The sequence below is a fragment of the Magallana gigas genome, chromosome 5 (assembly GCF_963853765.1).
Source record: "Magallana gigas chromosome 5, xbMagGiga1.1, whole genome shotgun sequence".
Classification (NCBI taxonomy): domain Eukaryota; kingdom Metazoa; phylum Mollusca; class Bivalvia; order Ostreida; family Ostreidae; genus Magallana; species Magallana gigas.
The window spans coordinates 32155901-32172299 of NC_088857.1; the positions used below are offsets into that span (position 1 = coordinate 32155901).

At 35.7% G+C, this 16399-nt stretch overlaps 3 non-coding genes across 3 annotated transcripts; 2 read left to right on the plus strand and 1 right to left on the minus strand.

Annotated features, from left to right (window-relative positions):
- Positions 1–8967: 8967 nt before the first annotated feature.
- Trnag-ucc (transfer RNA glycine (anticodon UCC)) lies at positions 8968–9039 on the minus strand. Its single transcript has one exon. It is a non-coding gene; the product is annotated as a tRNA-Gly (tRNA).
- Positions 9040–10901: 1862 nt separating this feature from the next.
- On the plus strand, positions 10902–10973 carry Trnag-ucc (transfer RNA glycine (anticodon UCC)). The gene has a single exon. It is a non-coding gene; the product is annotated as a tRNA-Gly (tRNA).
- Positions 10974–12801: 1828 nt separating this feature from the next.
- Positions 12802–12873, plus strand: Trnag-ucc (transfer RNA glycine (anticodon UCC)). The gene has a single exon. It is a non-coding gene; the product is annotated as a tRNA-Gly (tRNA).
- Positions 12874–16399: the final 3526 nt, after the last annotated feature.

Sequence of the window (16399 nt, forward strand, 5' to 3'; positions counted from 1 at the left end):
AAGTCATGCCCATATCAAAAATTGGCGAGGATGTAAAAACTTACAAAATTTTGAAATATTGGTGATGTGACAACAGAAAATATGCTGTGTAAGGATGCTGAAGAATGTTACGAATCTTCCTAGCTGTTAATGGTGAAATTAAAATTGTAGTAGGGACGTCAATGGAGCGATTGGTGTGAGTGTTAGTGATGGTGAAATCAGTGCACTCAATGTGAAGGTAGTGTAAAATGAAATATGAAGTGGTGATATGGATAGATGAAATGTCCTGAGGGGTTTGAATGTTCCAATTGTGGGGGCAAAGTGGAAGGGTTAGTATAGTGAAGAGTTCACAGGTAGGTCCAGTTGTAAGTTCTAAATGGAGTGAGGTTTTGTGTGAGCGTTGGAATTTCTGCCATAGGTTAGTAATGCATGCGATCACTAGGATTGTGGTTAGCACAGAAAGGGAAACATAAGGCCAGGGAGTGGAACATGTGGCATAAATGTTTTCCTTAATACTCGTTGCTGGTGTGTCATCTTTGGACTGGTGGTAAATGAATGAGATGGTTGGCTTGATTGTTGAGGCGGTAGTTGAATGGACTTGATGCAGAAGTAGAACAGGAAGTAGAACAGTCCGAATTTTGTAGCATGACCAAATGCTGAATACAAGTCCAAAGAATCCAACTGAAGTTGCGACAATAGCCAAAATACCACTTGTGTCTGGCCAGTTGTCGATCGGAAAGTCTACTCTTCCTGCAATCATGGATTCTGCGAGGTTTTTGAAAACCTTTCCGTCATGTTTAACAGCTTTGGCGATGCGTTTTAGGCTAAGATGTTGTTCTTTGTCGTTGGCCAAAAACTTGGAGAAGGAATGGTTGAAGATATGAAAATCAGGAATTTTGACATGTACTAGTTCTTCAAAGATTGTGTCGCCAAAAATTGTTGAGTGGGAATTTTCATGGAAAAATTGTTGGAGGAGGGCTAAATTCACAGGATGTAGAATGGTAACTTTATCGGTTTGATTGTTGCACTTGCCCAGTCGTGGAGGTAAGTAAAGGTTGTTGGTTGTTATGGAACATCGGCATGGTAATCTGACGATGCAAAAGAAACAGCCTTTAAGAATTCGTTGACCATTGGGGCAGTCCAGTGCAAGCATTGATGTTCGATACAGCAACAGGTTTGAAGGCGACAGTTCGTACACAGCTGGGGGCAGCATGTTCATTAGAAATCGAAAATCACACAGACTACTGACTGCATCTTTTTGATTAAAGAAGACAGCTGACAAACAACTGGGAGATGCAGAGGCTGTCATTGGCATATTGAAGCTGCAAAACAATGTTGTTGTTCCTGTACATTGCGATATCTTTTCAGAGGTAATGGTGGCATAGTGTTGGTTATCGGCTGTGTGTAAGAAGTAAGATGGTAGATCTATTAGCTGCGTAGCATGTTGGAACTGGAATTGACTGGTACAGGATATGAGTATACCCTGTACATGGTCATCGGTTGTTGGAATGGAGATATAGGAATCTTTAAGGTTAAGTACAGGTGCAAGTGCCGTCTTGTGAACAGGAATTCTCCCCTCGAATAGTAATACAGTGGGTCCTTATTTGCAACATGGAAATGTGGAAAGTTGTTTGTAATGATGTCTTGGACTTGAAGGATAGACGATCTTAAGATATGTGGTGTCAACAGGAAAGGTGAGAGCTTGCCTTTGACCAAATCATGTAATCCAAGTTTTATGTGCTCAAGCTCCTTCTCAAGTTGTGCCGAAACATTTGTTTGCTTAATGATTAGTTGTGTGAGGATTATGAACTCATGGTCCAAAGCGTCCATTGATCTATGGGCTAGGTCTGAGAGAGCTACAGCATCCTGGTGATTTTTAAGTATTGCAGACATGACATTGTTGAATCTTTTGTCTACGGCATCAATAAAAGATGATAAATGTTGGTCCTGATGGGCCATGGCTTTTGCCAGTTGGATGTTGTTGTTGTTCAATGTCTGCATATGGCGTTGTAGAGTGGCAATGTCATCTGATGTCGCTGTACCAAAAAGTGATTTCGAGATTTTTCCCACGAAATCAAAAAGTCCTCGTTTTGATCTTGACGTTCCAATATATCTTTTGGCTGTAGGAAGTTCTGTTGTTGGAATAAGTTCATGTATATGATGCACTGTGGAGTTTACACTAGCCATACACTGCATTCGTAATGAGTTGAGAGATTTGATTATGTGGCCAGCAGTTTTACATTGAGGCATGTTGCAGTACAACTCCTGTAGATGGATCTTCTTTGGCAGTGGAATTTGGAACGTGTGTAACCAGTGTTCCTGCCCAAGGTATAAGTCATTGACCTTTTCAAAGACAACTCCATAGTTAATTCTTTGGATATGCTGGCTTGAAATATCTGTTGCACACACTGAGGTGAGACAGAGGCAACTGATTATAAACATGCTGGTGTTAGGAGACGGTCCAAAGCTCTTTTTCGGTCCATAGTAGTTTTTCCGTCCATAGTACTTTTCTTGTCCAGAGCACACTAGAAAGAAGAAATTAAGGTAGGGTAAAGATTGTGTACAATGTACAGTTATGTCAGTATCAGTAGGTACCATTACTGAGAAGCACTAAATTAATAATTTCAGGATAAAATTATTAAAATTTTAACATTAACTTATACAGTGTACACAGGAAAGGGGTTTAAGAATAAGAATTAATGGTTAAGTGGAGTAGACAGGAAAAGCTTGGAATCTAGTAAAAACATGATCTGGTCCTTCGTCTGCGCTTGCGCGCCCGTCCCGTTTGAGTCCTGGTGATGTGATACTGCCAGATAAGTTCATCATTGATGTTTTCTTCTGGTTCCCAGGTTTTAACACCGCTTCCTTGCCATTTTACTAGGAAGTATTTCTTTCCATTGACAAGTTTGTATTGCATCAGTTTTTCAACATATCCATAACTATCATTTGTTGGCTGGTCAGCATCCACTTGTCTTTCTGGAGTATTTTGCAATGTTTGTTGAGTTTGAGGGATCGGTGGTACATGCTGATCATTAGTTTGAGGTATTGCCATATTAGGAGTTGTTGGCTGAGCCTTTGTAGCTTGTGCATCATCATGTGGTTCATTGTGAGGTTGTACTGGGGGTTGTGCTCTTTCCTGCTCTTCATTTTCAATTGGTTGTGAGTTGCGTTGCTCTGGTGGCAGATGAGAATCATCTATTGGATCTGTTAAAGGTGGTGGATCGAGTACTTTGCGAAAATCTGGATTCTCAAAGTGTTTCAGTCGATTGGCATGGATCCGGGATTTCACTGCCTTGTTATTTGAGCATTTTCTGAGACTGTAGGTGTTATTTGGACATTCCGCAGTGATGTAATATGGTCCATCCCATGGATTGTGTAGTTTAGGTGAAAGTCCCTTTGGTACATGGGGTTTATGCAGCAAGACACTTTGTCCAACAGAGAAGTTAGGTTCCTTCGAGGTCTTGTCATATTGCTCTTTTTGTTTTTGACGAGCATGCTGAATGTTCTGGGTTGCAATCTCACGTACTAATTTAAGGTGTTTCATCAGGTTAGTGACATGAGTTTTGGCATCCTGGTTCATTCCATCTTTTGGTATAAGAGATGTGTCAAATGGAAGATACATTTCTTTTCCAAACAGAATTTGGTATGGGGCAAGATCCGATGATTGGGTGGATGGGCTCATTCGGATTGCCATCAGGATACCAGGTAAAATGTCGTGCCAATTTGTTTGATTTTGATTAACGTAGGTACGTAGACATTGTGCGATGGTACTGTTCATCCGTTCACAGGTTGCATTTGTTTGGGGATGATATGAGCTGGTGAAATGTCTCGTTACTTGGAAAATCTGGCAGACAGCTGTTACAAGCTTGCTCATAAAATTTTGTCCGCGGTCTGTGACGATGGTATATGGTGCACCATAACGACAGAATATTTCCTTAAAAAGTACTTTGGCTATCTCAGTGGAATCCTGGGTTCTTAATGGAAAAGCCTCTGGCCATTTGCTGAAAGAATCCACAACGAGAAGTATATATTTATGGCCTTCTGTTGTTTTGGTAATCGGGCCAAGGATGTCCATGTGGATTCGGGAAAATCTGTCCTCAATTGGCATTGGTGTGAGTGGTGCGGGAGCATGATGTGTTGGTCTTTTGGACAATTGACATTCTCTGCAGGATCTGACATAATCCTCTATATTTTGATACATAGCTGGCCAATAATATTTTGACTGGATGGCACGGTATGTACGTTCAAATCCAAAATGTGCACCTCCTGCAAGACTATCATGGTATGACCGTATAACATCTTCTCTGAGACAACGGGGTACTGCCAGTTGTTTGATGTGGTTGTTTGGATGACGTGCCCTTTTGGATCTTGGTTGGTAATAGTGGTAAAGGACACCATCAAGAAATACATAAAAATTTGATTCGCTGAGGAGTCGATCTCGGCATTTCTTGTCCTCTGGTAGATCCCTATCTACGAAATAGTTGTACAGATCTTTGAAATCTGGACAACCCTTTTGAAGGTCACCAATAGAAGTTATGTCAACAGGGCATATTGTTTCGGTTTCTATTGTCTTACGGAATGGATGCTGATGGTCAGCATAGAAAAATGTTGCTTGCATAGATTTTTCTTCCTTTACAGGGGTGAAGCACTGAACATCTGGTGATGGGATAATGTCTTCGGGGTCTTCCATTGGAACTGCTGTGTCAGGATATGGGCGGCGGGACAAAGCATCAGCTACTTCATTTTTCTTTCCAGCTTTAAATAATATTTCATAGGAATATCCTTGAAGAAGCACTGCCCACCGAGCTAATCGACCTGTTGACTGTTTCACGTTTTGTAGCCATTTGAGTGCTGCATGATCTGTAAAGATTTTAAAGGGTCTTCCTGCTAAGTAAACATGGAAAGTCTTTATTCCCTCAATGATGGCTAGTCCTTCACGTTCAGATATAGGGTATTTTCTCTCATGTTTGTTTAATGATCGTCCACCATATGCTATGACTCGGTCCTTTCCATTTTTGTCACGTTGTCCAAGGATATAGCCTATGGCTGTGCCGGAAGCATCTGTTGTTAGTGAGAATGGACGCGTGTGGTCTGGATAGGCCAAGACAGGTGGTGTTGTTAACAAGGTTTTGAGCTTTTCAAAGGCATTTTGGCATTCCTGAGTCCATGTAAATTCTTTATCTTTGGACAGCAAACTTGATAGTGGACTTGTGATTTTGCTGTATCCTTTTACAAATCTCCGATAATAGTTGCATAGTCCTAGGAATGATCTTAGTTCCTTTTGGTTCTTTGGTGTTGGAAAGGACTGAACAGCGTCTGTTTTTGACAAATCTACTTTGATGCCATCCTTTGTCAAAATATGTCCAAGGTATTTAACTTCTGGAAGTGCAAAGTAGCATTTGCTGGGTTTAAGGGTTAGGCCAGCTGATTGGAGGCGACTGAAGATTTCATCCAGGTGTTTTAAATGATCTGTGAAGGAATTGGAAAAGACTAAAATGTCGTCCACATACACAAGGCATGTTTTCCAATTAAATCCACGTAGAACATGGGTCATTAGTGCCTGGAAGCTGGCAGGTGCATTGACTAGGCCAAATGGCATTCTCTTCCATTGATACACACCGGTTGGGGTAACAAATGCTGATTTATGTTTGGTCTCTTCATCCATGGGTATTTGCCAAAATCCTGAGGCAAGGTCCAATGTGGAGAAGAATTTGGCTTGTGTTGTACCAATTGTGTCAAACACATCCTCTAGTCTAGGCAGGGGAAAGGTAAACTGCTTGGTGACAGCATTGAGTTTACGGTAATCCACAGCAAACCGTAGTTGGCCATTCTTCTTCTTCACCATTACAACAGGGCTCTGCCACATGGAGTCTGATTCTTCAATAATGTCTGAATCTAACATTTCTTGAAGTTGGCGATTCATTTCTGCATTGGTTTGGGGTGATTGTCTGTAAAACCGTTGTCGAATTGGGAAGGCATCACCAGTTTCTATGCGATGTGGTTGGGTCTTGGCTTGACCTAATTCTTGAAGATTAGTGGCAAAAATAGACCTATGTTTGTTTAAAAATGTCAAAAGTAACTGTTTCTGATCTTCTTGTAGGTCTGCGTGGTCTAGGTTAATGTTGATTGGTTCTTGAACAGTGTTTTCTGCTGACACTTTTCTGTCACTTGAGGTTTCCATGGCAAACACTGTGTCAGGGTCAACAATTGTAGCAGATGCAATCACAGTAGTTGCTTTGAGTCTGATGGTTTTGTTAGTTGGATTCATAACTTGAATGAACGCTTTGTTGTTTTTAGTGTCCACTATTGATTTTGCACCAGCAAGTTTCAGTGATGGTAATTTTGAAATAGGTTCCAAAAGTACACAGGAATTTTTAGGCACATTCGACACATACACTTGAATTGAAGTCACAGAGTGTTTTGGTAATATGGTGTATCTGGACACTCTTGCACATCCTGTATTTGTATCAATGGCATATGTTGTACTTTCAGAGTCACGCACATAAAGAGTGTTATTTTCTGTGTTGAAAATACCATCGTTGGCTTGTAGGAAATCCAGTCCAAGAATAAGTGGTTGATGAAATGATTTGAAAACATGAAATCTGTGGGGTATGATTGGTCCATTGAATGACACTGGAAGGGTTATGGCACCAAGGCTAGCATGTCGTTCACCACCAAATGCGACTGCATCTCTAATGTTAGATGGGTCTAGTTATCACCGTGTGATTGGGGTTATGGTGATAACTAAATTCTTTAAACCTGAAACACAGGACAGGAGACAATGTAAAATTATATGTTTATTGGTTGATGTCCGTCGCAAAAGTGATCGGACAAAAACCCTATAGCGTCCCCTGTCCCGGTGTTGAGTTATTCTTGCCATTAATTGTTCCCAAAAAGCCGTGAGAGAAGATTAACTCATTCTCGACATCAAAGAAACGGATTGACACGAGGGCTTTGCATTACAATGACTATTACGTAATTAAGAAAACAGGAATCCTTCGACAGATGAATCTAAATAACTTACTTTTGATTACTTAAAATGGCACTAATTGATTTCACAACTTTTTACGAAAAATACTGTCGAATAGCTTAAGGCTTTTTCTCTAGGTAAATCCACGTTGACACGATTTGCAAATAATATATCTTATCTGGTCAATATAATTAAAAATATAAAATACATTTTGAAATGAGCAAAAATAGAAAAATATATTTGAGGGTCAAAATGACACTATGATAGATGATAATGAAAAGTCATCTATTCTATGTTATAGACCTTTGATTGTAGTCTTATTTTTCTTTATTTAAAAAGTAGGTCAATGACCTACGAATTTTTGGCCTTTAATAACGATTAATGGGAAGAGTACTTTTGTTTTATTCATTTTAACTATCATTGGTACTTGAAGATTACCAATATGTTTTTATTTTTTCTCAATCAAGCTTTGCTAATTAATGATCAACGAAACTTCCTAAAAAAATTCTGGGGATCATCTGGAGATCGCATGCGCATTACATTCACGCTAAATCACGGGAGGCTCTTTAGTTTATGTTTCCATAATATCACAGTTACATGGATAAACTCATAAATGATAGTACAAATACATGTAAATTTTCATTGGAAATTTCGGAGCGATTCTGCAGTTTTCTGCTACATTACGGGTGTATAGGAGGCATTTTATCTGTGGTGAAGGCCTGATCGAGACACAGTTATATTATTTTAACTAAGCAGAGTGTGGTGATAATGATATAGCTTTATTGTAGGCTTAAGGAAGGAGTCTTTTCTGGTTCTCGACTTGTCAAACGTAAATTTGATTAATTGTTCATTAAATGAAGATGAAAGGAAGTTAAAATAGTATACTTTTTTGTATCCTTTTTTACCATCATACAACTTGGCATAGAAATAGTTATCAATGTTCAGAATCAAACAAGGACTATATTTTTGGCGGAATATTTGCGTAGGAAAATATTACATGTTTCGCAATTCAGATTTGCTGTAATTAATGATCCTCTTTTAGCATTTTTAAAAACAACTACATTAATGTTGGATTTTTTAAACTACTGTGAACTAATAATACGATACTTGGGTTTCAGAATATGTTTTTAAAATATGATTTCCCTATCAAATTACATTTTTATAAGCTTTTTATAACACCCATTCTGTATAATGCTTTGTGTGAAAAATTCACACTAAAATCGGTTTTACTCTCTTATTAAATGGTCAATATATTAGATTTTATGTAAATTTATATCTTCATATAAAGTCTTTATTATACATAAAAAATTAGAAATATTTTAATATTTAAAGCCTAAAAAAATAATCAAAATATCTTCAAAATTGAAGAAAATTAGAGGAAATGCGGGCTAGGAAATATCAAATTTAGTTTCAACATCGAATCCAATTAAGTAGTGTAAGCTGATAGACATCCTAATATTCTATCATTTCATCGAAGAATAGAATCTTCATATCTTTATTAGAAGTCTACATAAATGCAAAGAACTACATTTATTGTTATCCTCGTTTAAGTTGAGGAAAAAGGTAGTGACCTTGACCTGACCTTTATGCGAAAACAAGGAGGTCAAATTTGATTAAACTGATAGAATCATTTGCCGGAAAGACCCGAGAAGTTCGATTGCAGCGGTCGTGCTTCGCAAGCATATATTCGATCATAAAAATGAAATCGCACATTCAAGAAACGAAATGTCTTCTTTTATCATTTAACATTTGTCAAAACTTAACTTCTATAAATATATTCACTCTTTACGAAATCATTCAATATTATTTCATTGCAAGGATGCATTATATGATGTTAACTGCCACTGACTTGGATCTGGCGGATGTCCACTGCCTTACTCTCATTTTTGCTATTTTGGGTGTTGAAATACCACAGGTATAAGCAGTTAATCTGGTGCAGGCATTTTTTAGTTTATTTGCAAAAAGTCTTAATTTAAAATGTTTAGATATGTGATTATATTTGTTTTTTGTGTTAAAAATGCGTCGGCCGGGAATTGAACCCGGATCGACTGCTTGGAAGGCAACCATGCTGACCATTACACCACCGACGCTCATAACTACGATTTGGTGATGTACTTCTTGATGATAAATAATCCAATCTACATTTCCCCCTGGCGTCTTTGTGACAAGCGGACGTCAAAAAATAAAGGTATTTCCTTGCTACTTTTGCACTGCGTTGCATACACAACTATGTCTATATAGTTAAAAAGGTGACCTCAAGTCGTAAACTATCTTAGTATGTATATGTATTAGTATAATTACTCACAGTTGTATATACTTATGTGTATTTGTATCTTAAAATCAGCAAGAAAGCCGCAACATGCACCAGAAACATATTCTCAAAAATGATGTACAGATTAATAATAATATTTCGTGTAAATTATTTAATTCTTTTGCGAATTCTATTTATCTACATTGACTATACATGTAACTGCCATACTCCATTCCTTGGTCGTGTACCTTTCCAGATTCAATTATTTGACAGAAATTGTCACCTATCATAAGAAAACTAGAGTAGAACGTGTTTGGAGAAACGTTTGATAAGATCGTTTGAACATTAAAATATCAGACACAAATTTATTTACCAGAATCGGCCTGTGTGTAAAGAAAATGTATAAAGAAATGTTTGCTTTTGTAGAAACATGCATCGTTAAATTCAAACTATTATCTTAAAACTTATTTTTACGTGCTTGTGAAACAAAATTGATTCGTTCTTTTAAAAAAAAAAAATCAATTTTAGGTTCTACAGCCCATCAGTATTCATGTAAAAACAATACATATTCCATACATGTGCAAATGGAACAGAAGAGTTGAAAAAATACTTAAATTTAGGTACATGTAACAAATCATTTCGTAATTTTAACTGTTATTTATATACTTTCCAAGATTGTTCATAATTTTACATCTTCTGAGCTTTAAAGTTGCACAAGTTTAACCATAAATCAAAAATATGAACTGTGTCTCATCAATAGGTAATTATTCAGATGTTGTGGTAAAATCCTCCCCCTCTCTTGAATGCAAAGATTCATTAGTATGTGGTGTACTTTTCCATTGGCTTGTTTTTTATTCAAGAGTGTAGGCGTTGAACATGTACAATATAAAGGAAACTGTCAATTGATTTATAAAACACACAAAATATATGTATGAAATTAAGCATTCTTTGATCTTGTCACGATTAAAATCACTATCGGAATTCGATTGCCATCTCGCCAAAATATACATGGTGATTGCATGCCAATAACAAACGTCGTAAATCGTCTTTTAGAAATATACAGATAGTATGTGTATGATATAAATGTACAGGTATGATTTTAACAAGAGATTGGACTTTGAGTAGTTGTGTCAAAGAGCAATGTGACGTAGGCCTGTCTATTTCATTGTTGGCCACTCAGTAATGGTTCTTTGAAATCAACAAGATTTGTCTGGCTTTTGAGCTAAGACTACGCAATCATGCATATTTCGCTCGAAAACAGCTTAACTTTTTCTGTTGCAAAAAATAAATATTTACGTCCTACCAAAAGTCCACGGTCTTGTTAAAATGGTTCTATTAATTTTAAATGGTCTCTTAAGATTGAGAACAAATATAAACTTAAAGACGTGTCTATATACGTCAAATCAATGTTGACAATAGACCAAAGCAACAAAATACACCAAAATATACTAAAAAAATAACTATACATGATTGTATAAAATATAAAAAAACTTTAAATTGTGATATGGATTTAGACGCGCTAAAAAAGTACACTGAACTGTTGCCTTTACTAGCTTTATCTGTTTTAATTGATTAGGCCACAATGTATTTCATAACCACAAGCAAAGAAATGCTTACAAGCATAATAATGCCTGTCACAAAGCAGCCTTTGGGGGTGTAGTAATTTAACCTTTTTATAAACATTATTTTAATAACTTATAAGCGTCGGTGGTGTAATGGTCAGCATGGTTGCCTTCCAAGCAGTCGATCCGGGTTCAATTCCCGGCCGACGCATTTTTTGACTACGCAATGCAAGTATTGGTGAACATTGTGTTAGTTTATTTCAAGGTCAACAACACAAATTTATATAACATTTTCCTGGAATCTGTTAATGGTTTACTACTACTCCGACAAGATTTCTTGCAAAAAATTAGGATACCCTACCAGGCATTTCTGCAAAATACTAGAGAATGCAATTGCCTATATAATCTTCTTGAAAATACACTTGAATTGCTGATATAAAAATAAATAATACAGCACAGCGAAATTCACTATATTGGGCCGGGCTTTGAACTGACAACCTCTAGAACCTACGCTCCTGGCAAAGAATATGCAAGTAACATTTAATCATTTTAAAAATTATTATGAAAATAATAATTTTAATTGGAACTCTTTATTACGAGGAGATACAAAAAAGATGCTCGAGGAACGTGTCGTCTGACCTTGATTATCATGGGATGTGCAAGATACCGGTATATTACTATATAAATAGTGCCTGTTTGGGAGGGTAACAGTTGAAATTGACACCCCGAGAAAACCATTGTCAACCGACGCGAAGTTTATAGTACGACTATAGGTAAGCTGAAAACAAGAATAACCATTATATTTGAAAATAATGAAACAATTCCAATGTCTTACATATTTAAAAATGTAACATAGATATATCGAAACAATTCTTTTTACAATTATTACTATCATGTTTAATCATTTTTGAAATGTATAAATTACCATGATAATTTCTCCTACGCAACCCTAATTATTTTTATTAAGTATGCCATACTCAATTCTTAGGTCGTTCACTTCTAGCTCCAGATTGATTTATATGACAGAGAAGGTCAACTATGGTAAGAAAACTAAAGAAAAACGTCTGTTGAGAAAAACACGTGTCTCTTCAAACGTTTGAAAAGCGAAACATCCGTCACATTAAAGGGAATAAAGAACTTCCTGTTTCCTTGGCTTTTTTATATGATAAATGACATAATCATATATTTACTGAAACATGACCTAAATATACATTTAAAAGTACATTGGATTGTTTTGAATTTGTTAATAATTTGAAACATAATTATACAGTTTTCTTTGTTTAATTATATTTAAAATAAAAACTTTAAGAAATAGTTAAAAAATTATCATAATTTATTAGATTTTATTTAACTTATCCGTTGTATTAAACTTTAAAACATAAGTTAACATTCAGATACACGTTTTTAAGTTAAAGACTTGTCTTTCAATTTTGCTGTTAATTTTAGTTAAATTTATTTTATCAGTTTGTCGAATATTACTAATTGCAGCTCTCTCTCTCTCTCTCTCTCTCTCTCTCTCTCTCTCTCTCTCTCTCTCTCTCTCTCTCTCTCTCTCTCTCTCTCTCTCTCTCTCTCTCTCTCTCTCTCTCTCCCTCTGTCCATTTATCAGTTTGTAGTTAACCATGTGGTACGGGACTCTTTGATAAGAGCATACCTACAATTCATAGTCCCAGTTATTCGAGAGTGCAGGTGTTGAAAGTACTGTTAATTTATAGACATTTTATTTTCTTTGATTATTTTTTAGCAATAACATTATCTAGATCTGATTGTTATCTCGCAATACTTAAACGGATAAATTTTGAAAAAATATAAACGATAAAAATATTTCCACTATCCAAAATTCACTTATTTATTCTATATCCACTTTATAGATACTGTATAGATCACAATTTTTGTGCATTACCACAAGCAAAGAAATGCTTACAAGAATTTTGATTGACGCCTGTCACAAAGAAGCCTTGCGGGAATGGAATATTTCTTTCATATTTTTACAAGATATATATACATCAATATACCTTTACCACAAAAGGTGTCTAACAGCGTCGGTGGTGTAATGGTCAGCATGGTTGCCTTCCAAGCAGTCGATCCGGGTTCAATTCCCGGCCGACGCATTTTTTGGCAAAGATTTCCAAATGAATTTGTGAATTTTTTAGTGTTATTTACTAATAATGGGATGTGCAAGGTGTATTTTTACAATTTTACATTAATCTCAAATAGGATAAAAAAAAAATGATGCTTTGGTTTTCAGGCCAAACATTTTAAAATACACTGAAGCAGACAAGTGTGTTTTAATGCAAAAATTGTAAAAGGGAATATTTTTACATAAAATTGAAAATTGAACGATTCCCCCTTTCAACATGGCAATAAAATCAATAAAAGCGGCAGCATTTGACCTTATGCAGCGACGCCTAAGAACCTTTACATTTATATTGTTTGGCCTGTGCAATGGTCATCTGTAGCCAAAATATGCGTCAACCAGGAGATTTACCTGTTTTGATTGCTTGGAGCAATCATGCTGATTATATAAGGGCCCGAATAACCTTTAGTCTGTCCCAAGATATTTATGCAAAAAATTTGAACGATCTTTAATAAAAATACACATACTTGTGAAAGAAGTGTAATTGAAATAGATGAAATAGAAGATAATTATCTTCATTGACATATTATCGTTTTTCAATCAAAAAAATTGATAGGAACAGATTTCTTACGGAGATTTACAATGGAAATGTTGACATCTTTTCTTCTTTTGGAAGTCACTCGGAATACCTTGGACACTTTTTAACGTCATCATCCGGGTACTTTCATCTTGCATGCAATGCACAATCCGTGTACTGAAACCTGACAAGTTAGAGGGGAAGTTTTAAAGTAGAAATCTTGGGATCTCTTAGGTATTTATAAATATCGAACAATTTAAGAAAAATCTTAGGACAGAGTATACTTTGCAATACTCAGTGGAGAAGGCAATGAATTGATAAAAGGTTGACTATCACTTATCATGTTATTAGTTTGTCATTGTTGCTTAAAATTTAGTATCGAGTAAGGTTTATATTATAACAACTTAGGAAAACCATAGATTCAAGATTGCCACACATGGTATATTAGTACACAAATTTCTTTTTCATAAAGCTGAGATCTATACAGGGTAAGGAAAACAAAACTTTTACAAGATTCAAAACTGCCAGTTAGTTAACAAAAAGTGATGGTCGTGAGACCTGTACTCTATGCGTGCTTAGAAAAAACGTGGAAAATGTACTAAATATTTCGCTTTTACATAAATGCACCATCAACAATAATTATTTATATGAAAATATCATGGCGTCCGTGATTGTATGTAGGTAACCTGTACTCGGACACCCCGTTGTAAATTATTTCAATATGTATGAGTATTGGCTACATCGGTATATAGTAACTTTCGTCAATCAAACACCGCAGCACCGATCGTGTCAGCTCAAGGAAATGTGTCTCTTTTATAGTGTTTCATCACTAAAAAAATCCTATCACATTACTTCAGTGAACTATTGAAAATATCAAATTAAATGAAAGTGAGCTGCCAATATTTTTATTGTGAAATTGTTGCCTTGCTCTTCAATTACATGTACAAAAAGGATAAGGGTTTTTGAACGTCTGGTAGTCATATTTTTAAGGGAAAATCAAAGGTCCTGATTGGATAAAACTGCATTATATTTAGTATTGTCGTTTTGCCAACAAATACTTTTGCAATCCATTTCTTAGTAGTGTTTTTTTTCTGATAAAATCTGATGATTTGTTTTTCATCGTTGGACTATCTTAATACGTTTTTATGGGGTGCGTCTTTTTACCCCAATGAACCCCAATGATACCCCAATGAACCCCAATGATACCCCAATGAACCCCAATGATACCCCAATGATACCCCAATGAACTTTGAAATACCCAAATGATACTAAGTATGTTCATAATTGATACACTTAATGAATTTTATGTAACAACATGTTAAACAAAGGACATTTTAACTAAGTGCCGTTTTTTCATCGATTGGGCCATCTTGTGATGGGAAATTATTAGAATTTTTTAAGCTAAAATTTGACCCAAAGATTTTTTGTGACCTGTAATTATGTCCTGATGGGAGCTTTGGTCATTTGTGCTAGTTCAACATAACTTTAAGAAAAAGAGACATATCGATTCTTTTCCATTAGAGAAAGACTTCAGTTTTTACTTCTACGTCTTTACGAATAAATGATGAATGCAGAAAAAGGAAAGTTGAATGAGATATTCCCCTCTCTCCCCAATTGCTTTTTAATTTTGCTCCCCAATTGCTTTAAATTCTTATTTGGGACAGTAATAAAAAATTATAGAGAAATTTGACATTGGAACAAATTGAATATATCATCCATTTCAGTGTGGATTTTTTAAAACCATGCCAGCTCGTCTAAATATTCAGCCATGGTTTGGATTTTTTATTTTAATTTTAAAGAATAGTTTTTAAAAAAAGAATTAAGAAAACTCAAAAATGAACAAAAACAAAAAGGAAAAAAAACACCTTGATATTAATTATATACATGTACGGTGTTTATTCACACGCTTGCGCGGAAGATCTTTTAACTATGCACACATTTAGTTTCACTGGGGTATTAATATTTCAAAGTTCATTAGGGTATCATTGGGATATCATTTGGTATCATAGGGGTATCATTAGGTGTATTTAAGAAATAAAGTACGAGTTTTCGTGAATGTTGCAGAATAACCTCCGAGGTCGAGAAATGTTGTTTTAAAATATAAAAGCCGAGGCGTTAGCCGAGGCTTTTATATTTCAAACAACATTTCGAGACCGAGGAGGTTATCCTGCAACATTCACGATAACAAGAACTTTATTTCTATTCTACTAACAGCCCAGTATTTCTACAGATCGTTTCTCCTATAGAGAGACGATCTAGGTCATTTTGACGGCTGTTCCGTGTAACCCCAATGGTTTTGTTAGTAATGTTTATAGATTAAAGGAATCACATGCAGACGACAGACAGAATTTTTCTTTGGATTTTTAATACGTTTTACTTATTTATAAAATATCTTTAAATCATGTTCCTAATATTTTAAGGGCAATGTAATACGATTATTCCTACTATACGTTATATTTTTTATGTAAAAACACGCAGTGAAAATGTGCTAGGGAGGTGCTAGGAACAGCCGCATTGATCTCTTAAAAATAGAAATTTGAGGCAATACACATCGTTTGACTGGAACTAACACGTGAAATTGACATAGTTTTAAAACTTTTTACGGTTGAAAGTTGTACTTTCATGGTCAGTGCGAGACAAATAGGTATTTCTGATTTGATAATTTACTGATGACGTTCGTGGTATATTGGAGAATAATGTCTGCGGCATCTCTTTGATCTCGGCAATAACTGTAGTAGAATTGGGTATCATTGGGGTAACATTGGGGTTCATTGGGGTATCATTGGGGTTCATTGGGGTATCATTGGGGTATCATTGGGGTTCATTGGGGTAAAAAGACGCACCGCGTTTTTATGTAAGCCTTTCTTATTATATGCTTTTATACAAGTAATACTTGTAGATTTGAAAACAATCCAATAAGTGTATGTGTCTGTTCGTAAATATTATTATTATAGTCATGTATGAATTACAATAATAAACTCTC